Source organism: Cupressus sempervirens, chromosome 5, assembly GCF_028749045.1.
Source record: "Cupressus sempervirens isolate cs-2001-9-10 chromosome 5, ASM2874904v1, whole genome shotgun sequence".
Lineage (NCBI taxonomy): Eukaryota > Viridiplantae > Streptophyta > Pinopsida > Cupressales > Cupressaceae > Cupressus > Cupressus sempervirens.
Genome location: NC_143122.1, coordinates 100,100,135 through 100,124,991, shown reverse-complemented (window position 1 = coordinate 100,124,991; position 24,857 = coordinate 100,100,135). Strand labels below are relative to the sequence as shown.

The 24,857-nt window shown below is 35.9% G+C and overlaps 1 pseudogene; it reads left to right on the top strand.

Moving 5' to 3' along the window:
* Positions 1–1,013: 1,013 nt before the first annotated feature.
* Positions 1,014–11,333, top strand: LOC149554755 (wall-associated receptor kinase 2-like; annotated as a pseudogene).
* The last annotated feature ends 13,524 nt before the right edge of the window (positions 11,334–24,857 follow it).

Below are 24,857 nucleotides of genomic sequence, written 5' to 3'. Positions count from 1 at the left end.
TCAATGATTCTATTTTATCCATATTTTCATTTCAGTGAACTGGATTAGACTATTCCAAGAAATTACCACCGCAGATTGAAGTCAATGATTCTATTTTATCCATATTTTCATTTCAGTGTAATTGTAGCGTTATGCCTCTCATTTCATGTTCCATTCAAGGGATGGAGTCATTGAAATTTTGTCTTGTATTCAATTGACTTTTCATTTTTGTTTAAATTTAGTAACTCACTTTTCATGTTTCATTTAATGGATGTGTTGCATTAGTCATTGAAATATTGTCTCGTCTGATATTTTTTATTTTGTCTCAATATTAATCCTCTCATGCTTCGTCTAATACATATGGAGTATATTAGACCTCTCATACTTCATTTAATACATGTATTCTAAGGTCATTGAAATATTATTCTATATTCAATTGAGATTTTCATTTCATTTTATGATGTAATTGTATATATCATTTTTATGGTCAAATTATATGTGTGTGTGCAACTTTTATACATTGTATTTCTCATCATGTTACCGTTATGATTTCTTTATCATTTTTCGTTTCGGATAACATAGGTATCAAGTAAAAATTAATTCCTCCATTTTTCACAAATGTTGGATAGTCAATATTAGAATGTATTCTTATACATCATATTGAAATTGAATAGTGCCAACTAATTAGAAGTTCTTTTGTTACAACATAAATTTGAAGTGCATCTATATGCATGTGAAAAGATGGGCTCAATAAAAAGCTATCACGAAAATAATATGGTATTTGTCCATTGCGGACAGCTTAGACATCACACACTAACACTTGACTCTTATGCTAAAAGTGTTAAAGAATTGAAATTAACTTTCTTTTTTCAAGCTTAATTTTTCCCTTAGTATATCAGTGGCTGTCTAATTGTGTTTTGTTTTCGTCCATGATGCATCACTGTTGTTTTGAAGACTATTTGATGCTATTTTAACTCCACACAACCTTTCATTCTTTGAAAAGTCTTTCTTGTTGTTGTAGACAGTTTCTGCTGAAACAAAAAATGTTGAAGCATCATGGATACGTGGTTCGCTATGTAATTTGGTTCTGTATGTTGGGGTTTACTGTTGCTAAATGTGATCCTAAAAAGTGTGCGTCAACGAGCATGAGTTATTCTTTCTAGATCGACAACTCTGCTTGTGGATACCCTGGTTTTAAGATCACATGTGAGGATTACAATGGGAAGATGGCTCCCTTCTTTTACTCATATTTTAGTAATATAACTCATACGCTTCGTTTACCTTGCAATATCATGGGGATCGACTATACATGCCACCTTATCATAGACTCCTTTGGTATCTATTCGTGGACGTGTGGCTGTGAGAAATATAAATTACAAATTCACAAACTCAAAAATTTACTCGGCACAAGAGGGTGCTGAGTGCCAGTTTTTCTCGGTACATTAAGGAGCCGAGTGGTAGTTTGCTCGGCACTTGAAGGTGCCGAGTGACAGACAACAGGTGTCGAGTTAGCTCGGCACAAGAAGAAGCTGAGTAAGCTCTGCACACAAAGGGGAATGCTCGGCAACCAAAGGGGAACACTTGGCTACAGTGGATGCCAAGTGAGCTCAGCTCAAACTAAAAAAAATTTAACTTAGAGAAATTTGAACATGAATGCTTTCACCATTAAAACCAAAGAACCAAAGCTTGAAGCATCTAAACACATTTCTCAAATGCAATGGATCGAAAAGAATGACAATGGATTCAAGTATGCCTGCTTGCTTTCTATTCAAATTTTATTAAACCATTACAAAATCTAGGAGCATTCAGCTTCAACCAGAAAACCCTAAAATAACCTTAAAACTGGTAAAACTTCAATACTTCAAAAACTTTAAACTTGCAGCTCTAATGGCTGCATACAATGGTGCCTAGAGCAATCACTGCTTCAACAAGAAAAATCCAACAACAACAAACTTACAGAATGAACAGACAAAACACGTGCAATTGGAAACAAGCTTTCTTCTATCTCTGCAATGACTGATATGCTGATAAACTTCTTTCTTCTTTCTCTACTCTGCAACTCTCTGCTCTGCTCTGCTGAACACACACTCTACTAGTCGAATGAACTAAGATATTCCTTTTGTCATATTCCATTTTTCCTCTCAACATGATTTCAAAATTCACCTACCACATTCATGTTTATGACTGTTGTGCAGGTCGTCAGAGATGGTAGGTGGGCGTTTGGCTCCAAGGACAAACAACCTTTTGCATTTAATATTCCAACACTCCCCCTTTGTCCTGAGCCAAACAAACAAGGATCACTACTGATCCACATCAACTACACTAAGACACTCTCTTAGGTGTACAAAACTTACAATGCCTAATGGCTTTGTAAATATATCTGCTAGTTGTTGCTCAAACTTACAAAATTCTATCTTGATATCCCCATTCTCCACTAGCTCTCTGATGAAGTGATATCTGATCTCAATATGTTTGCTTCTCCCATGAAAAATTGGATTCTTGGATAATGCAATTGATGAGATATTGTCACAATAAATTGTGGTTCCATCCTCTTTCCTTTCATTCAAATCTTTCAAGATCCTCCTTAACCAAATTGCTTGACATGCTGCTGCATTTGCTACTATGTATTTAGCCTCTGCTGTAGATTGAGCAACAATAGGTTGCTTCTTGGATGCCCATGAAATTGCACCCAATCCCATATGAAACATGTATCCTAAAGTGCTCTTCCTATCATCTATACTTCCAACCCAATCACTATTAGTGTAACCAACCAACTTGAATTCATTTGATGTAGTATACAAAATTCCAAATCCCTTGGTACCTTTCACATACCTTAGGATCCTCTTTCTCGCTTTCCAATTGGAATCCTTTGGTGTTTCCATAAATTTGGAAATCAAACTCACTACATGCATTAGGTATGGCCGAGTTACAGTCAAATACATTAAACTTCCAACCATACTCTTGTATAGTGTTGGATCCACTCTCTTGCTAGAGTCTTCCTTGCTCAACTTCAGACCTATTGCTATTGGTGTGGGGGCTACCTTACTGTTCTGCATTTTGAATCTCTGCAAGATCTGCCCTGCAGATTTTTCTTGAGAGATGAAGATGCCATCATGCATTTGTTTTACTTCTATGCCTAAAAAGTACTTCAAGAGACCAAGGTCTATCATATCAAATTCATTTTTCATAGCCTCTTTGAACTCGCCAATTAGAGCCTTGTCATTACCAGTAAAAATTAAATCATTTACATACAAGACAACAATCAACGCATTTCCATTTGCTTCCTTGATGTAGAGAGTAGGCTCACCATTGCTTTTGCTAAAGCCATTGCTCATCAAATATGAGTCAATCCTACTATACCATGCTTGTGGAGCTTGCTTGAGCCCATAAAGAGCTCTCTTCAATCTATATACTTTATTCTCTTCACCTGTAACTTCATAACCAAGTGGGTGCTCCACATATACTTCTTTCAATACACCATTTAGGAAGGCAGACTTAACATCCATTTGATATACCTTCCATTTGTGTTGAGCTACAATTGCTATGATAGCATGCATGCTTTCCATTCTTGCAACCAGAGCATATGTCTCATCATAATCTCTTCCATACTGCTATTTGTAGCCCTTGACTACCAGCCTTGCCTTATGCCTGTCAATCTTTCCTTCAGCATTGCATTTGGTCTTGTAGACTCATTTCACTCCAATCACTTGCTTCTTGGGAGGTAATTCAGTTAGCTCCCATGTCTCATTTCTTTCTATAGCATCTATTTCCTCATCCATGGCTTTACACCATTTCTTCTCCTTAATAGCTTCTTCAAAATATATTGGATCACTATGAGAAAATAATGCAAAATTAACACTCTCATCATAATCTTCATACCTTTCATCTTGGTATATCTCCCTAAGACTCTTGGTCTTTCTTGGTAATAGGGAGGAGAGTGTGGGATCAAAATCTTCACTGCTACTGCTTTGTCGACTAGTTCGGTCTTCACTAGTACTCAGTACTGACACTTGGTCATGTCTAGAGGAGCTCAGTGATGAATGAGGTTTCTTACCATTTCTTCTATTTGCTCCTTCTTCTTGCTGTTCATCAACATCTTCTTTACTCATAATTGGCACTTTACTTGAAGTGCTCGGTGACTCATTGGTTGGACCATACCAAGACTGATTTTCAAGAAATTCCACATCTCTTGAAAGAGTTATCTTGTTGTTCAATGGGTCATACAATCTATATGCCTTTGATTTTGAGCTATACCCTGTGAAGATGCACTTCACACCTTTTTCATCCAATTTTTGCCTTTGCTCTTTAGGCACATGTGCATATGCAACACATCCAAACACCCTTAGGTGTTCAACTATCCATCTTCCTCGTGACCATGCTTCCATTGGAATTCTATCAAATACTACCTTTATAGGACACCTATTAATTAGGGAAACTATTGTTGCCACAACCTCTCCCCAAAATTCAGCTGGGAGACCTTTTTCTTTCATCATGCTCCTTGCCATTTTGACAATGGTTCTATTCTTTGTTTCAACCACTCCATTTTGCTGTGGTGTGTAGTTGGTTGTGAGCTCTTTCTTTATGCCATGTTTCTTGCAAAAATTTACAAAAGAATTGGAAGTATACTCCCCTCTATCTAATCTTAGGACCTTGATATAGTATCCACATTCTCTTTCAGCCTGGGCTTTAAATTCTACAAATTTATCAAATGCTTCAGATTTATTCTTTAAGAAATACACCCATGTCTTACGACTGAAATCATCAATAAATGTTATGAAATAAGTACTCCCCCCAATGGAAATAACTTGCATAGGACTGACTAGGTCAGTATGCACTAACTTTAATGGATATCTAGCCCTCCTAAAATTTTCAGAATTAAAGGGAAGCCTATGTTGCTTACCCAAAATACAAGCCTCACACTTGTCACATGAATTTCCTATTCATGGCAAACCTTCTACCATCCTTTTATTTGACAACAAACTTAAACCAACATAGATGAGATGACCATACCTGAGGTGCCATAGCCATGAGGGGTCTTCAATCACACTCTTTATAGCTGATTGTGTGGGAGGTGTAGCACCAACTTGAGATGAGAAACATGCCTCTATCTTCAAGGGAAACATTCTGTTCTTTGTCATTTGAACTGCTGCAAGTAAATTCTTGCTCCCATCTTTTTCTTGAATGATACACATGTCATTCTCCATCAGCACTTTGTATCCATTTAGAATGAGTTGACCAATGCTCATCAAATTGTGCTTCATACCAGGGGTGAAATACACATTTTGTATTTCCTTCTTCTCACCTTGCTTGGTGCGGACCATAATAGATCCTTTGCCCACTACTAGTAGAGTTCCATCGTTACCCATTTTAATCTCAGATTTCAAACTCTTGTCAATGAATGAAAACAAGGTTTCATTACCACTCATGTGGTTGCTACATCTACTGTCGAGGTACCAAACCTCAGGGCTTCCGTCTTCAGCAACATTACACATTGATAAGTAGGAGATGATTTCCACAGCTAGTCAAATTGTGATGTGAATATCAGGATTTAACTGTGTGATTTTGAGTCAAACTCGATGACCCATCTTTCATGAGTAGTGATTCAACATGAATCCATCTCTCATGAGAATAAATGGAACACTTAGCACTCATTGGATCTAGGTGATTCACCCCTATGAGCATCACCTAGATCCAATGAGTGCTAAGTGTTCCATTTATTCTCATGAGAGATGGATTCATGTTGAATCACTACTCATGAAAGATGGGTCATCGAGTTTGACTCAAAATCACACAGTTAAATCCTGATATTCACATCACAACATTACACATGATGAAGGTAGTGGCATTGTTTCCACTTTCCATGTTCACATCAGCCACATTTGCTTGTCCTGACTGATCATTTTGCTTCTTCCAGGATTCACTTGCATAATTCCCATATTTATGATAGTAGTAGCATTCTACATTACTTCTATTTGTGTTTTTTTTTTTCTTACCTCCTCTTGAAGTATTTTGTGAACTACTTGCTCCATCTGCTCTTCTTGAGCTTTCTGCTGCAACATTTCTTTGTCCTCCATTTCCTCAGCCTCTGCCTCTAGAGTTTCTACCTGAGCCATTTCTTCCTCTCCCCCTTCCTCTTGGATTTGATTGAGCTTTGAATGCTTGCTCTTGGGAAGAAGAAGATGTATTTCTATTGATCCTATGCTCATGGGTTTGAAGAGTACCCATCAACTCATCCATTGTCTAAACAGTGAGGTCTTTTGCCTCTTCTATGGTCATGACCAAATTGTCATACTTATGAGGTAAACTCCTCAATATCTTTTCCACTATCCTTTGCTCCTGATAGTCTTCTCCATTTGATTTCAGTTGGTTAATCACATTGGAGGTCCTTGAACTGAAATCTGCAATTGATTCATTTTCTTTGATTTGAAGGTTCTCAAACTCCCTCCTTATATTCTATAACTTTATAGTACAGACTTTATCAGTCCCCTTGAAGTTCGTCTCAAGGATATCCCATGCTTCCTTTTCATAATTTGCTACTGCAATCTTGGAGAATACTGTCTCTATCATTGCTGCTTGAATAAGACTTAATGCCTTAGCATCCTTCCTCCTTGACTCTTTCAACTGAGTCTTTTGATTATTGGTAAGAGTAGCATACTGAGTTGGGTCTGTCACATCATTGAACCCATTAATCAAAAACTCCTATAAATCATTTGCATCCATTATGGTCTTCATCTTCTTTGCCCATGTATCATAATTTTGTCCATTGAAGGGTGGTGGTTGTTGCCATATATTTCTTGCATCCTACCATGATAAATATCCCAAAAAAATTTACCCTAACTCAATGTGGATGTGGGGGCCTCAAACCTCTAATACCATGTGAGAAATATAAATCACAAATTCAAAAACTCAAAAATTTACTGGACACAAGAGGGTGTCGAGTGCTAGTTTTTCTCGGCACCTTAAGGAGCCGAGTGGCAGTTTGCTTGGCACTTGAAGGTGCCGAGTGATAGGCAATAGGTGCTAGGTTAGCCAGGTTAGCTCAGCGCAAGAAGAAGTCGAGTAAGCTCGACACACAAAGGGGAATGCTTGGCAACCAAAGGGGAATGCTCGGCTATAGTCGATGCTGAGTGAGCTCGACTCAAACTAAAAAAAAAATTGTTAGGTGATACGATGTGCTCCCCTACCCACAGGTGGTTAATTATGTGGTGTATCATGTTCACTAATAGTCATGGCTTTTGGTGCAATGGAAAATGGGCCCTACAATTGGTATCAGAGCCTAGTTTTGGCCTGGTCATGGGTTTAAATCTCCTCGATGCCTTCTTGACCCACGTAAGCACCTGGTATGTGCATCGAGGGGTAGATTGTTGGGTGATGCGACGTGCTCCCCTGCCCAAAGGTGGTTAATTATGTGGTGTTCCATGTTCACTAATAGTCATGGCTTTTGGTGCAACGGAAAATGGGCCTAACAAGTGGTATTAGAACGAGGTTGTCTTTCAGTTATCCTCTGCAAGAAAGTCTCACGGTTAAGTGGGAGTCTCACAGTTGAGTGGGAGCGATACCAGGTGGACAGGGGAGTGCATCGCATCACCCAAAAATCTCCCCCTTGATGCGCATACCAAGTGCTTACACGGGTCAGGAAGGCACCGGGGAGATTTGAACCCATGACCAGGCCAAAACCAGGCTGTGATACCACTTGTAAGGAAACTTGGCAACAAAGAATATAACCATTTCCACATAACCCATAATAGATCTGAAATAAACACAAAATTAAAATCCACATGCAAGAGTATAGACAACATACCCACAAAAATTGTGACACAAGATATACCCTGGAAAACCCTCATTGAGGGAAAAACCCAGCCTCCAAAAGCATCCATCACCATGTATTATTCAACAAAAATACCATTGCCATACAACCATGGAAGCATTCATGGCCATAGCTACAACCGAGAAAACTATGTGAACAAGCATGAATCCACACATCCCATGCCATGCTTCCAACCTTCACAAATGCTCCCTTGGCTAACCTGTCAATCCTTGTCCCGCTTGACTCTTGCCTTTTTCACTCTTTCTCTCTACAACAACTACCCTTGTGGCTACTTATATAGTAGCAAGTCCCACAAAACCACCAAGTGGTATTACATAAACCATATGTGCTAAAACCATGTCCTACCTAACCCACTGACCCCACATTTAATATTGGGCATTTAATTCTTTTCCCCAATATTAAATAATTACATAAAATATTATCACAATGTTACAATACAACTCATCAATAATATTCCATGGGAATCTTTACATGTTGCACGTCCATCTAGATACAACATTACATAATAAAATAAAATAATAAAATATAACAATACTATGCAATGTGTGCAACACCCATTATCTGAACAAAATTAACTTAGAGAAATTTGAACTTGAATGCTTTCACCATTAAAACCAGAGAGCTAAAGCTTGAAGCATCTAAACACACTTCTCAAATGCAATGAATAGAAAAGAACGACAATGGATTCAAGTATGTTTGGTTGCTTTCTATTCAACTTTGATTAAACCATTACAAAATCTGGGAGCATTCGACCTTAACCAGAAAACCCTAAAATAACTCTAAAACTGGTAAAACTTCAATACTTCAAAAACTTTAAACTTGTAGCTCTAATGGCTACATACAATGGTGCATGGAGCAATCACTACTTCAATAGGAAAAATCCGATAACAACAAACTTACAAAATGAATAGAGGAAACATGTGCAACTAGAAATAAGCTTTCTTCTATCTCTGCAATGACTGATCTGCTAATCAACTTCTTTCTTCTTTCTCTGGTCTGCAACTCTTTGCTCTGCTCTGCTGAACACACACTCTACTGGTCGAATGAACTAAGATATTCCTTTTGTCATATTTCATTTTCCCTCTCAACATGATTTCAAAATTCACTTACCACATTAATGTTTATGACTGTTGTGCAGGTCGTCAGAGATGGTAGGTGGGCGTTTGGCTCCAAGGACAAACGACCTTTTGCATTTAATATTCCAACAATGGCGACCACATAAAGAAAATCTACATTGAGCTACCTTCAGATGGGCCTTTCACTATTTAAGGCTCCAATGGATTCGTGGTTGTGGGCAACAATACATCTGGCACCTACAGTTTCAGGGGTTTGGGGGAGGTGAGATGTGTAGCAATGTATGACTTTGAAATGCAAGATCAACCATACTGCCAATATGGATGTTGCAAAATTAACCTCCCAAATAATTGGCTCTCCATAAATTTCATGGGTGAAGGTACGTTTCAAATTTTCAATTCTACCACCAACAAATATGAGGAGGTGTATGGTTTCTCTACCATATTCTACCCCTCCACCTTCAAGATCCTCAACAATAAATCAACCCTTTTTTGGGAAAAACATAACGTTGTTTCATACGGTCTCCGCCTTAACTAGGGTATTGGCCTTCATAATTTTTCTGTGGCTAAAGTACGTACTGCCCATAACTATTCTTGCTTGTCCAAAGTAGAGTGCATTGACTCCCATTCTAGGAAAGGATACGTGTGCAAATGCCTTCCTGGGTTCCAAGGAAATGGATACATCAATGGTACAGATTGTATAGGTATAATCTATGAGTTTTATATATATATTGTCATAGATATTTAACTTGTATAGTTTTTGAGTCAAATATATTGATCTATGAATAATTGTTGCCATAAATCTATCCTTATTAGCATCTCAAATCTGATGACTTCTAATCATAGTGGTGATGATCTTACAAACATAGATGACTGCAATGATAAGAAGATGCAGAATATGTGTGTTGGAGAAGAGGGGGGAGGAGTATGCCTAAATTCGGTAGGTTCTTACAATTGTTCATGTGCAAAGGGCTATCAAGGAGATGGCTTTCAAAATGGCATAGGATGTGTGTCCACAAATTCAAATCGTGTTGTCATTTCTACAATCATAGGTAACAAAACAATATTAGACTTACTGATTGTGTCTATTATTTGCTTAAACATCACACACTAAGGCTTGATTCCTACGCTAAAAGTCTTAAATAGTCAAAATTGATTAATTTTTCCAAACTTAATTTCTTTGTTTAAGGATTGTCTTATTTTAATTACTTGCCCAAAAATAGGTATAAATATAATTTTAATATGTCTGGTCTATTCAACTATGGTACAAAGGATCCGTCTCTTCATTTGTGATTGTGTGTTTAGCAGCGACTCTTGTGGTTTCGTGGCTAAAGAAACGCAACTTGAAACTGTTGGAGGCCAAGTATTTTCAGCACTTGCAGCAACACATCGCTTCTAGAGTGGGTAGAGAAAGCCTGAGAATGTTTTCTGCAAAAGAACTGGAAAGAGCGTCTAATAATTATTCAAAAGAAATGGTGTTGGGAAGTGGAGGATTTGGAACTGTGTTTAAAGGTGTTCTGTTGGATGGTAATCTTGTGGCCATTAAAAAGTCCAGGCAAGCTTTGAATGTTGAAGATGATCACAAGTTTCTAAATGAGGTTACAATTCTTTCGCAGATTAATCATAAAAACATAGTGAAATTATTAGGGTGCTGCATACAAACTAAGTTCCCGATGTTGGTATCTGAATTCATTTTGAATGGAACACTTTTTGAACATTTACAGTCCAAAGAAGGGATTTTGCAGTGGGCGTCATGTCTACAGATTGCAATTGAGACAGGGGAGGCTTTGGCATAGCTACACTCTGGAGCTTCTCAACCCATTTTCCACCGAGATATAAAATCATCTAATTTTCTTCTGAATGAGAGACTCTCTCCCAAAGTTGCAAATTTTGGGATTTCCCGTCTCATTTCAACTTCCAATGACACACATATCACCACAAATATAATGGGCACAATCAGTTATTTAGATCCTGAGTACTTTCAAACATATCAACTGACTAACAAAAGTGATGTTTATAGTTTTGGTGTAGTCCTGGTGGAGCTTTTGACATCTCTGAAACCCATCTCTGTGGAAAGGGAGAGCGAGGAGATGAGTTTATCTAACCTTTTTCTATCTAGGCTTGATCTCAACCGCCTCATAGAAATATTGGATAGAAAAGTATTAGAGGGGGGAAACCTTCAACAGATGGAAGACATGGGAAGGCTAGCAAGAGAATGCCTTCACTTGGAAAGGAGGAAGAGACCGTCCATGAAAGAGGTTGTGGATGAACTTTTGCTTGTAAGAGATGGAGCAAGAAAGGGAATTTTTCATGGGAGTCAGATAGGCATTTCAACAGAAATATCACAAACTTCATATGGATTCAGGAGTAACAGTTTTCCATGATCTCTAGTTGGGACTAACTGAGATGAACCATTTTCTACTCTAGTTGAGATGTCAAGCACGAAAGAATAGATTTACTTCAAAGGAAGGAATTCCAATGCATGTCCGAGTAGGTGGTTTTCAACATTGTAGAAAATATCTTGTTTAGTAGTTTTTGAAAGCTTGGTTTGTGTGTTTTCTGGTTTGAAATTTAAGTAAAATTTTCAAAAGCTTTTCGTGATGCATAAGTAATGCTTTGTGATTTGCCTATATATATTAAGTAGCTGTACATAGGATTCGTACATTTGTAACTATTGGTGTTCAGTTTAATAGAACTTAATCTCTTTATAAACATCAAATTAGCATTTCAATTTTATTAATATATGTATTTTAATTCTATAGTTTTAAATGTTTATTTTCAATTTTAACTAGTAAGAAAATCAAACTATCAGTAGTGGACTTGGAATTTAGTCCTCTTAGTGTGTTTCATGTTATGTCTTATGATACATTTTGATTGTTTAATTATTTTTAATTATAGTTGCTTAAATATAATTGTGTAAAATTAGAACAAAAGTATACATTAATACTATATGTTAAAAAAAAACTTAAAGTTTGGCAAGTTTCTAAATTTATGTATTCTATACAATACATTATATAAAATAATTACTTGTGATATAAGTAATGTAAAATAAGTATTAGTCACATTATTGTGATTGCAATACTATATTGGTCAAGGGGCTCCAATTGATGATTACTTAATACTCACTTTGGATGACTAAGCACAATCCTAGTTGCAAAAAGAGGGGTAAAAATTTATTAAGATAGAAAGGAATACAACAAGGAGAGCTCAACAAGGAGCTCGATCCTGAGCAACAAGATCATCAAATTCTTGCACCATCTCAAAGGACAGTTGCCCCCTATTCCTAATATTCCAACCCGGATCATGACTAGAAGCCCATTTGGCTAAACAATCAGCAGTTCTATTCCATTCATGAGGAATATACATGAACCTAATGAACTGAAAAGAGGAAGAGAAGAAAAGAATCTGCTTAACAATAGTGGCCAGCTACCAACTAACATCCTCAAGCTCTTGCGAAGAAAGCATGTTCACCACCACCTGGGAATCTGACTCACAAATAATTTTACTCCATCCCCGCAAGCAACACTGTTCCACAGCATATAAAATAGCCTGAGCTTCCATGAGATTGTTAGTATAATCACCCTTATGAACTAAGAAGAAAAATTTAACATCCCCAAAACTACAACGAGCCACTCTGCCAATACCAGCCGGACCAAGATTCCCACAGGAAGAACCATCAGTGTTAATTTTCAAAACTCCACAGGGAGGAGGAGTCCAGTGCCCATCCCGGTTAACCTGACCCTTCCTTTGATGGTGAAGCTGCCTGGACATAGAAGGAAACCTATGAGCTGCAACACCATCCTGCAAATGAAAATTGAGGCGATTATAGATAGCAAGATCAACCGGATCCATACCCCCATCAAGCTCACACTTCACAAGAATAGTTTCCTGAAGAGAATGTGATATTTTCCACCAAAGATGCAAAACACCAAGCCGAACATCTTGGAATATGCGACGATTCCTCTCCAACTAGATATGCCAAAGCATGAAAGATGGGCCAGCAATCCAAGCAGCATGGAGAGAAGAAGACTTGGAGGGAGCACTACCCAAGCGGGCCAAACTCAGGAAAAGAGGAAGCATGTCGACAAGAGCAACCCAAAGCGCTCCACCAAAGGTGCCATATCTGAGTAGAATAGGAGCAATGGAAGAACAGATGGGAGACAGACTCCTCGCCATTACCACACAAAACACAATAAGAGGGACCCTGAAATCCACGTTTACAAAGATTATCCCAAGTAAGACAACGGTTGTGAGCCACTAGCCACATGAAAAAATTGCACTTGGACCAAGAAACTTTATTCCAAACTTGCTTCCACCAAGGGACCTCAGCATCCCCAAATAATTGTCTAGTTATTTCCTGATACCCAACAGAGACATGATATTTACCAGACAAGGTACTGCCCCAAGCCAAAACATCTAGACCAAGCAAAGAAGAACACTCTCTAGAGGCTAGAATTTGAGAAAGCTCCTGACGATCCATGTCTGTACCTCCAGGAGGCCAATCAGAGGAATGCTTCCATCTGTAACCAACAACAGGTCCCAATTGATAAGGAGTCTTGTAATGAGCCACTTTATCCCATCCAGAGGCAAGAAAAGAGTCACAAAGAGGCTGAAGATGAGGGTATATGGATAAAATGGAGGGGAATCCATCCCAAGCATTAGACCAAAACAAAGCCTGAGAACCTCCTTTACATATCCAGAACAGACACCTCTTCACCAACATCGCACCTATCTTCAAAGTATGCCAAACCATTGAGCCACGACCTTCAAGAGGAAGTGTAGAAACAGAGCAAGGATCAGCACCATGAAAATATTTATGAGTGATAATATGAGCCGAAAGTTGATGTTGTCCAGAGCACCATCGCCAATAAAGTTTAGCAGCCAAAGCTTGACTACTCAATAGAGCAGATCGAAGACCAAGACCACCCTCCTTTTTAGGCCTACAAACAGTTGCCCAATTAACCAAGCTCCATTTAGTACTATGCAAGTTACCACTCCAAAGGAATTGTCGAGAAAGAGCATCAAACTCCTTGAGAAAGTAAATAGGTGCAGCATGAACCATGCTTCTATAAGTAGGAAGAGCTTGGATAACAACTTGAAGAAGAGTAACCCGGGCAGCAGTAGAAAGCCATCTATGAGTCCAATGATTTACCTTATCCTAAAGCTTGGTAATCAAATTTTTCCAGAAGAGACGTGGCTGCCTAGAAACAGCAATAGGAATGCCAAGATAAGTCAAAGGAAGTGAACCTATCTGAAACCGTAAGATACCAACAATCCTGTGTTGAATAGAATCAGGAGTGTTAAAAAAGTAAATGAAAGATTTATGCTCATTAACTTTCTGGCCTGAAGCTGCCAAATAAACGTCCAAAGCATGTCGAAAGGCTTCAGCTTCCTTGATCCTAGCAAGACCGGCAAGAGCAGAATCATCAACAAATTGAAGATGGTAAAGAGAAGGTAAGCCATTACCCCACCGCCAGCCTTGAATAGAATTCTGGGACACCTGATGCTTAATGAATTTGCCCAAGCCTTCAGCCATGATGATGAATAGATATGGGGAGAGAGGGTCACCCTGGCAGAGGCCTCTAGAAGCACCAAATAGTTGTGAAGGTTGACCATTAATAAGAACAGAAAAAGAGGCAGAAGTAACACAACTCATAATCCAACTCACCCAGTTAGAGGTAAATCCAAAAGAAAGAAGAATACTCCTTAGGAAGCTCCATTTAACTCTATCGTAGGCCTTAGCCATATCCAGCTTAACAAACATGGCTCTCTCCCTTGAAGTAGCCATAGAGTGAATAGCCTCAGTAGCAATAACCACCCCATCCAAAATTTGTCTGCCAACAACAAAACCACCTTGTTCTTCTGAGATAATAATGGGAAGCCACCTTTTCAGTCTCTCAGCAATCAGCTTAGTAATAACTTTGTAAACCACATTACATAAGGCAATTGGTCTAAAAAACTCCAATTGATTAGCACCCTCTCTCTTAGGAATAAGAGTCAAGAATGTAGAGTTCAAAGCTTGAAGCATCTGCTTGCTAGCATAGGATTCTTTAACCACCTCCAACAAATCATGATTAATGATGTCCCAAAATTCCTGAAAGAATTCAACTGGAAAGCCATTAGGACCAGGAGCCTTCCCCTTAGGCATGCCAAAGACCACCTCCTCTAGCTCTTCCAAAGAGATAGGATGCATGAGATAATCAGTCATTTCCTGAGTGATAAGGGAAGGAATACAGGACAAAATAATATTTTCTTCATTATCAGTAGGAGGAGAGTCCTTAGAGAAGAGGGTAGAGAAGTATGAAATAGCCTCCTGGAACAAAGCTGGCAAGGAATTCAGTTGGATACCTTGAGAATTAACCAAAGAAGAGATAGTGCTCTGATTCTGGCGAGATTGCACTATTTTATGGAAAAAGGCAGTGTTTTGATCACCTTCCTAGAGCCAATCAACTCAAGCCTTTTGCTTCCAAAAAATTTCCTCTCAAAGTTCCCATTCTTCTAGAGCTCTAGAAGCAAGGGATTTAGCCTGGCCAAGATCTTCTGAGAAACCTTGATTTCTAATCTCCCTTGTGATGACATCAAGATTTTCTTGAGCAAGCCTCTTCATAAAGTGAAGGTTCCCAAAGCATTCCCTATTCCATATCTTGAGCTGCCTTTTAACATATTGAAGCCTTTTAGAAAATGAGAACATTGCAATACCATATGCAGGAGCACCATCTTTCCACCAACAAAAAACAAAATCATGAAGAGAGGAGTCACGAAGCCACATCAACTGGAACTTAAAAGGAGGATGCTTCGAAACATAAGCCCCTATAGCAGAAAATTTGATTGGCCAATGATCTGAACCCCTCCAATCAAGGATTTCTGAAGAGATAGTAAGGGTGCCACTAAGCCAGAAGCAAGAAACAAGAAATCTATCTAGACGTTCTGAGATAGTAGCAACACCAGTCCTGCAATTATTCCAAGTATAGAGGCCATTAGAAGGCTTAACATTAGAGAGATGCAAAAGAGATATGTGTTGCCGAAGAAGAGCAGAAGAAGGCCCCAATCTAGCCAAACCACCATGCTTCTCTTCCAGACTTAAAACTGAATTGAAGTCCCTTGGTAACACCCAAGGATGATAAGGATGACAATTTCTAACATATTGAATATGTTCCCAAAGTTCCTCCTTTCCCACAAGATCAACAGGTGCATACACATTAGTAACCATGATTACCTCTCCTGAGTCTAGAGAAGAAGCTACCATAGAGAGAGCTGAGCGAGAAGACATCCAGCTAAGAGGAGACATTTTTTGAGGATCCCAAAATATAGCTAAACCACCAGCACTGCCTATTGCCCCAACACACTGGCATTGGCCATGAGACCAAATACTAGAGGCATGTTGGACCATAGACTCCACAGAGAGCTTAGTCTCTTGGATACAAAAAACATCAGGACTATGATCAACCACCAAGTTATGAATAGCCTTTTGTCTAGGGATGCTATTCAACCCCCTTACATTCCATGAGAGAATAATCATCGTTGGGTAGAATTGGGAAAATGAGAATCCAAAGGTTTCACTGAACTAGACTCAATCAATATATCTCCTGTGAGTTTAATCTTCTCTTTGTCTGTTTTGCGCCCACTCCTTAAAGGGGGAGTAGAAGAAGCCCGCTTAAAGGGTCGAGGCAGCAACCCCAAGGGGAGAGGAGATCCCTTGCCCTTACCTGATGGTAGCACATCCTTAACTAGGTTAGCCAAAACAACATCATTATCTTCCAACACTGCAGGAGTCACTAGAGCCTCTGTCACAGGAGCTACAAGAATCTCATAGTTTTGATATACTACAACTTGAGATGCCCCACAAGCATCATTAGGAACAGATCTCTCATCTGGGCAAACTGGATCAGAAGAGATAGGAGGAGGAATACGAGGCCTCCTCTAGAACCATACTATCCAGCACCTCAAAGCGGTTAAAACCTGAATCAGATAATCTTTCTTTCAAAGGCCTCTTTTGACCACGTCCCTTAGCTTGAGGGCGAACAGGGGTAAATCCATCCTTATCCTGCATTTGAGCCTTACCCTTACCTGTAGCATCTTGTGGATTCATCCCCTTGGTAGTATTAACCATTTGAGATTGTCCTTTCCCTGTAGTATCTGCCAAACCACCAGCATTGCCAGTTGTAGAACGATCCACTCCTTTGAAACTCGAGTTACGGGGGCACTGCCGCAGTAAATGACCATACTCATGACAAATATGGCAACGAAAAGGGAGGGATTCATAATCTAACTGCTGCACCCAAGAAGAATTCCCTAGACAAATTTCCAAAGAATCTGGTAATGAGTTATTCAAATTAATTTCAACACAAATTCTAGCATAAGAAATAACCTTTTTATCGAGGGATTGATTTGCGATCGCAGCTGGCTTCCCCAACAAAGCAGCAATTTGTCGAAGGATGTCTTCACGCCAAAATTCCAAGGGAAGACGAGGCAAGCGAACCCAAACTGGCACTGTTGAAGGGAGATCCTCAACAGAATTAAAACCTGAATGCCAAGGTTTGACAAATAACCCCACATGGTTGTAGAAATAAGGGCCTCCTTCAAAAACATGATCACGATCAGACATGCAAGAGAATAAAAAAAAAAAAAACTATTCCTTGCCAACATAATCTCCATATCGTCTTCCACCTACCAAGAGCGGTGGATCCATGCCTCAAGAGCGGATAGGGAAATTCGGATTCCAAGAAATTTGCATATCAAAGCATGCTTGGTCCAATAATCAATGTCCTCCATTACAGCCGTTGGAGGAATAACCAAAATAGGGCGATCATGGCTACGCGGAAAACAACCATTAACTTTTTTCAGCTTGGAGCTCTCCCCTGAATAAAACGATTCAGATTACATTGCATGCATAGTTGGAGAAGAACCATCTGTTCTCACCAACGGAGAAGAAATCCTAGGCCCTGCCATGCAAACAATAAAAACCCAATCCAAAATTGACTGCAGAAGATCTCCAAAAACACCGACGCAAATTATGTCCAGTAGCTAGCAATCCAAACAGAACAGAAAAATAGTAAAGATCAAACACCAAGAACAAGCTAGAGGAAAAACCCTAGCCCAGCCGGCAGCCAACGCTTCTCCACATCCTCCCTCAAAATGAAAAACTACAGAACCCAGTTCATTCAGTTTTTAATTTTGTGAACTCATTTACCTCTTATATTAGCCCAGACGGATTTTAAAACTAATACTTTTTAAGACTCAAAAGGGTTTGTGGTAAACCTAGTGTGAATCGAACCGGAGTTGATGCGTAGCACCGGGATCATTAGCCTAACACTACGCCTCATGAATCGCCTTCACACCAACTCGGCTACTCACTCACCCTTAAAAGGGTTTGTGGTAAACCTAGTGTGACTCGAACCGGAGTTGATGCATAGCACCGGGATCATTAGCCTAACACTACGCCTCACGACTTGCCTTCACACCAACTCGGCTACTAACTCACCCTTGCACAATCCTAGTTAAGTAATAGTATTTAAATTGATTCAAAATTGCATAAAATAAAGAGTATATATGTGATCCACTAACAATTCTTGAATAGGCATGGAATTATTAGATAAAAGAGTAAAGATGGAGTGAGATGAAGAGAGAAAAAAATATGTTTATTAAGTAATGCTTTATGATTTGCCTATTTATATAAGTAGTTGTACGTAGGATTTGCACATTTGTAACTACTGGTGTTCAATTTAATAGAACTTCATCTCTTTATAAACATCAAATTAGCATTTCACTTTTATTAATATATGTATTTTAATTCTATATTTTTAAATGTTTATTTTCAATTTTAACAGGTGCCACATAGTGGCATGTATTTGCCTAAAGTTCTAATAGTTGAAAGTTAAAAATTTAATAGTTAGAAAGCAATAATTGTGCTGATAATATTTAATAGTATTTAATCTAATTAACATTTCATATTAATGTAATGTTATTATTATAATATAAATTATCTATATGTTTTATTGTTAGTTATAATAGTAAGAATATTAATAGAGTAGTAAGACTCAAAATACCAAGTAAAATAAATTGATGATTTTAGAAATTAAAAATCAGACATAAACATTAAAATTAAAATTAAAAATTGAAAATTGAAATAGGAAGAATTTTAATTATTATTGAATTTAAACCTTATCAGGGAAATGCTAGAAAAGAATTGGTAGCTCTAAGGTAGAAAAATCAAATATGAAATTATATGTTATTATATTGGTTTTAAACTTTAATAAATATTTCATTCAAAAATTTTGGGTAGTGGTTCCTCCAAATCCGCTCCTATAAACCCAAAATATATGAGCCAATCAAATTGTAAAAAAATAATTTTCACAATTTTCAAAGTTAAAAATCATACAATTAAACATTGCAAAATATCTTTATTAAGTAATGCTTTATGATTTGCCTATTTATATAAGTAGTTATACGTAAGATTTGTACATTTGTAACTATTGGTGTTCAATTTAATAGAACTTCATCTCTTTATAAACATCAAATTAGCATTTCACTTTTATTAATATATGTATTTTAATTCTATATTTTTAAATGTTTATTTTGAATTTTAATAAGTAGTAAGAAAATCAAACTATGAACCGGTGGCTTGGAATTTAGTCCTCTTAATGTGTTTCATGTTATGTCTTATGATACATTTTGATTATTTAATTCTTTTTATATTATAGTTTCTTAAGTATAATTGCGTAAAACTAGAACACAAGTATAAATTAATATTACACATTAAAAAAAAACTTAAAGTTCGACAAGTTTCTAAATTTATATATTTTATACAATACATTATATAAAATAATTACTTGTGATATAAGTAATGTAAAATAAGTATTAGTCACATTATTGCGATTGCAATACCATATTGGTCAAGGGGCTCCAATTGATGATTACTTAATACTTACTTTGGATGACTAAGCACAATCCTAGTTAAGTAAAAGTATTTAAATTGATTCAAAATCATGTAAACTAGAGAATATATATGTGATCCACTAAAAATTCTTGAATAGGCATGGAATTATTAGATAAAAGAGTAAACATGGAGCAAGATGGAGAGAGATAAAAATATCTACTCTTAATAAAATAAAATAAATATTTATTTCTAACTCTAAGACATAATCTGTTATTTGAAGAAAATTAAACAATATATTGATATTTGGGAATGTAAGTAATGTTAAAACATTGTTAACAATGCCACTAAGTCTAGGGTGATCAACTATTAAAGTAAGCATTGATTCAATAGGCTACATTGATGATTCTCTTTCTCCATTCTTTTCCCCTCACTACTTGCACTTGAATAGATTGTAAAGTGAAATTTTAAGAAATGATTTTAATTTTTAATAAATATATAGTAAAAATAATTACATTCTAATATTTTAAATTGGTAAAAGAAGTTTCTAAAATTCATATATTCTATTATAAATTATTTTTAGACTAATAAAATATTAAATAAATTAAATATAAATATTTATATTATAAAATAACATATATTTTCCATACACATGTATCATATATTATAAAATAGTATAAATTTATATTATTAAATAAACTATTATTTTTCTTATAAAAGATTTTGATAGTTTATTAATAAATTCTAGTGCCATATTGGCAATATTTGAAAAGAATAACATGGCAATCTACTAGTTGTTTTAGACTAAGCATTAATATATGTTTCTAACTCTAAGACATAATCTGTTATTTGAAGAAAATTAGATAATATATAGATATTTGGGCATGCAAGGAATGCTAAAAGATTTTTAACAATGCCACTAAGTCTAGGATGGTCAACTATTAAAGTAAGCATTGGTTTAATATCCTACAGTGATGGTTCTCTTTTCCCCTCACTACTTACACTTGAATAGATTGTAAAGTGAAATTTTAAGAAAGTATTTTAATTTTTAATAAATATATAAATAAAAAATAATTGCATTCTAATATTTTAAATTGGTAAAAGAAGTTTCTAAAACTCATTTTTCTATTTTAAAAACATTTTAGACTAATAAAATATTAAATGAATAAAATATTTATATTTATATTATAAATAACATATATTTATCATACACATGTATCATATAGTATAAAAAGTATATATTTATATTATTAAATAAACTATTATTTTTCTTATAAAATATTTTGATAATTTTTAATAAATTCTAGTGCCATATTGGCAATATTTTTTTAAAATAGCATTAAAATCTATATGGTCCAATCAATTTTTAGCTTTTCATATATGACCAAAAAATAGAAAATCAAATTCTAGGCTTCTGAACCTTCAATTCTAATAAGATGCTTTGAAAGGGAGTATTGGTAAAACAAATGAGAAAATGGCCAATGAAGAGCCTATCATTTAATAAGTAAAACAATATTAGCAAAAAGTGGAATGTGCATGCAAAATATAGCTTAAGGCAACCAAATTAGACAAAACATTTGCAAAATCATAATCTATTATAATTTTGATATAGTTAAATTATTGATTCGATAACTGTAAAAAATCAGAAGGAGTAGTTGTAGCTTAAGAATTAAAAATTTTGCCCACTAAAAGTTAGCTAAATTCAAGTGAATACCATATCTTTTTAATTCAAACACTGTTGATAAGTTTAAAGTCATTTTTTGCAAATTGATAAGGAGAACATACTAACTGGAGAATGGTGGTAAGAGACAAAGATTAAGGAAAAGAAAACAGAAAAAGAAAAATAGAGACTGAAGGAAACAAACATATATATTCATGTACAAAATAGAGTTACTTCTCTAAAATTGTGCACACATTTTTCCATTATTTGTAATCCACTAGTTGTATTAGATTAAGTGATAATATAGGTTTTTAATTTTATAGTGGACTTGAAACCCCAAAGTTTTTGCAATAGAATATTTGAAAAATATCCAAAGTCCATCATTGTTATAAAATAATGAGCATGCCTAGTACAAAAACAACCAACACAAAATAACCAGCACACAAAATGAGAATCAAACCTATCAAACTAGAACTGTAACTAAAGCACAATAAAACCAAAAACCACTTGACAAAAAGGGCCAAAACTAATAGCATTACACCAACTCCATGACCAAATCCTCCTTGATTTCCTTGACCTTGTTGATGGCCGCTATTATATCCTCCTTTGTAGGCTCCTTAATATTGGGTTTCATCTTCCTTGTGCTTCCACAGGTTCTTTTGGTAATCCCAGAGGTTTCCTCAATGTACTTTAGGTCCTCTAAACCCAACACCATAAGATTATCAAAATTTGGATCTACTTGTCCCTACATCTTGTTGAGACACTCAATGATAGCTTCTCAATTCCCTTGACTTATTTTAATCCTCTCATTCAAAGTATTTTCTAGGTTCTCAATTCTTTCAGTTAATGCTTGGATAAAATTGTGATTTTTAGTGGGCTACCCCAACATTTCTTTCTCTACACTCTCCTGCATTTCCCTAGGATCTCAGCCATTTCAGCATTAAGGGATCTGTAATTAATATAGATAAGTTTAATAGAATTGAAAGATAATTTATCCATACATAAAGTATACATGGAAATGGCTTTTTCCATCTACAAGTCACCTAGAGGGGTTCAACACTAAGATCCTTGAGGTCATCTTCCATAAGTTTCACATTAACTTCTTTTAAATACACCATATATGTCATAGGGAAATGCCTCTTGTTATGATCCTTGCTTTGACTATCATCATCTTCATTCTCCTATTTTTGGGCCAAGATATTTGGAGAAATGTGCACATCATGATTAGCATTTTCTGCAAAATATCAAGACAGGGCACACCTCTTTGCAAAAATGTTCTTCATCCTCCTCTTGATTAATGAATTTTTCCTCCTTCACCCTTTCATTGAGAAGAAGACCCTAGTTTTCCTAAGATTGGGATGAAATAGGGGAAGGGAAATTACTCATTGGCCTATAAAGTTTCTCCATCAAGCCATTAGAAAAATCACTATTCCCATCTCATGCCATCTCCATGCCCTTGCCTTCCTCCTTACTCTCACCATTTGACTGAATTTCCATGCCCTTGTAATATACATTTTTCTTCTTCCTTTATTCATTTTTTTCTTGACTTCACCCTGGTCAAAAATTAAAAAATTCACTAGATTATAAAAACTACAAGTATTAGATCAACTTAAGATTAAAAATCTTTTAAAAGTAAATGGTAGGTGTTGATAAATGCCATAGAAATCTTACTCATAGAGGAAATGAACCTACTACTAGCGGTGCAAACCTTCTATATTAAGAGGGACGTAGTGCATAACAAGAAATGACATTTCAATTTACTATTAAATCTCCTCTCTAAAACCTAAGCAACTATTATTAATTATCATATGTAAAAGTCAAATGTTGATCTGGTCTAAGCTTACACTTCATGAATTCAATGCTATGAAATTATTATGTACTTTGTTAGCAACTTCATAATTTTAACTATGAATTAGTATGATAAATTTGACGACTTTCTGTGATTTATCCATTGAATTATATTTCAATTATTTAGTACTTATCATCTATAGTCTATCATGGGCCCTAACAGTTATTATTTTCTCCATTTCTTATATAGGAAAGAAAGCGATTATCATATGTAAAAGTCAAACATTAATCTAGTCTAAGCTTACAGGGAATGAATTTAATACTACCAAATTATTATGTACTTTGTTTGGAACTTCATAACTATGAATTAGTATGATAAATTTGATGAGTTTCTCTGAGTTATCTATTGAATTATATTTCAATTATATAATACTTAGCTTCTATAGTCTATCATGGGCCCTAACGCCTATTATTTTCTCCATTATATTTTAACACAATCCCGTCAAAATATTCGTTGAACGTCAATAGACGCTAATTTATGATGATGGATGCGAATTCAAAGAAAGTATGGCCTCAGTAAACTTTGATTGAACTGGATTAGACTATTCCAAGCAATTGCCACCGCAGATTGAAGTTAATGATTCTATTTTATCCATTTCAATGTTGTCATTTCATGTTCCATTCAAGGAATGTAATCATTGAAATGTTGTCTTGTATTCAGTTGACTTTTTCATTTTGTTTAATTTTAATACTTCATTTCTCATGTTTCATTTAATGAATATGGTGCATTAGTCATTGAAATATTATCATGTCTGATATTTTTTATTTTGTTTCAGTATTAATCCTCTCATTCTTCATCTAATACATGTAAAGTGTATTAAACCTCTCATATTTTATTTAACACATGTATTCCAAAGTTATTGAAATAATATTTTATGTTCAATTGAGATTTTCATTTCATTTTATGATTTAATTATGTTCAATTGAAATTTTCATTTCATTTTATGATTTAATTGTATATATCTTTTTTATGCACTACTTTTATATATTGCATTTCTCATTATACTGCATTACGATTTTGTTTTTCGTTTCTCATAACATAGGTGTGAAATAAAAACTAATTCCTCCACTTTGCACAAATGTTAGATAATCAATATTAGAATGTATTCTTATAGATTATGTTCTTGAAATTGAATAGCAACAACTATTTATAAGTTCTTTTGCTGCAACATAAATTTGAAGTGCACTTATATGCATGTGAATCTCAATAAGAAGCTATTACGAAAGTAATATGGTATTTGTCCAGTTGCAACAGCTTGAACATGACACATTAAGACTTGACTTTGAAATTAGTATTGAGTTCAAAATTAGTATGTCATATTTTGAAGATTAGGTAATTTGCAAGAGCTTCAGATGCTATTTAATTCCACGCGGCCTTTCATTCTTTGAAATGTTTTTCTTGTTGTAGATGGTTTCTACTGAAATAGAAAATGTTGAAGTATCATGGATACGTGGTTCGCTGTGTAATTTGGTTCTGTATGTTGGGGTTTAATGCTGCTAAATGTGATCCTGAAAAGTGTGGGTCAACGAGTGTGAGTTATCCTTTCTGGATCGACAACTCTACTTGTGGACACCCTGATTTTCATATCACATGTG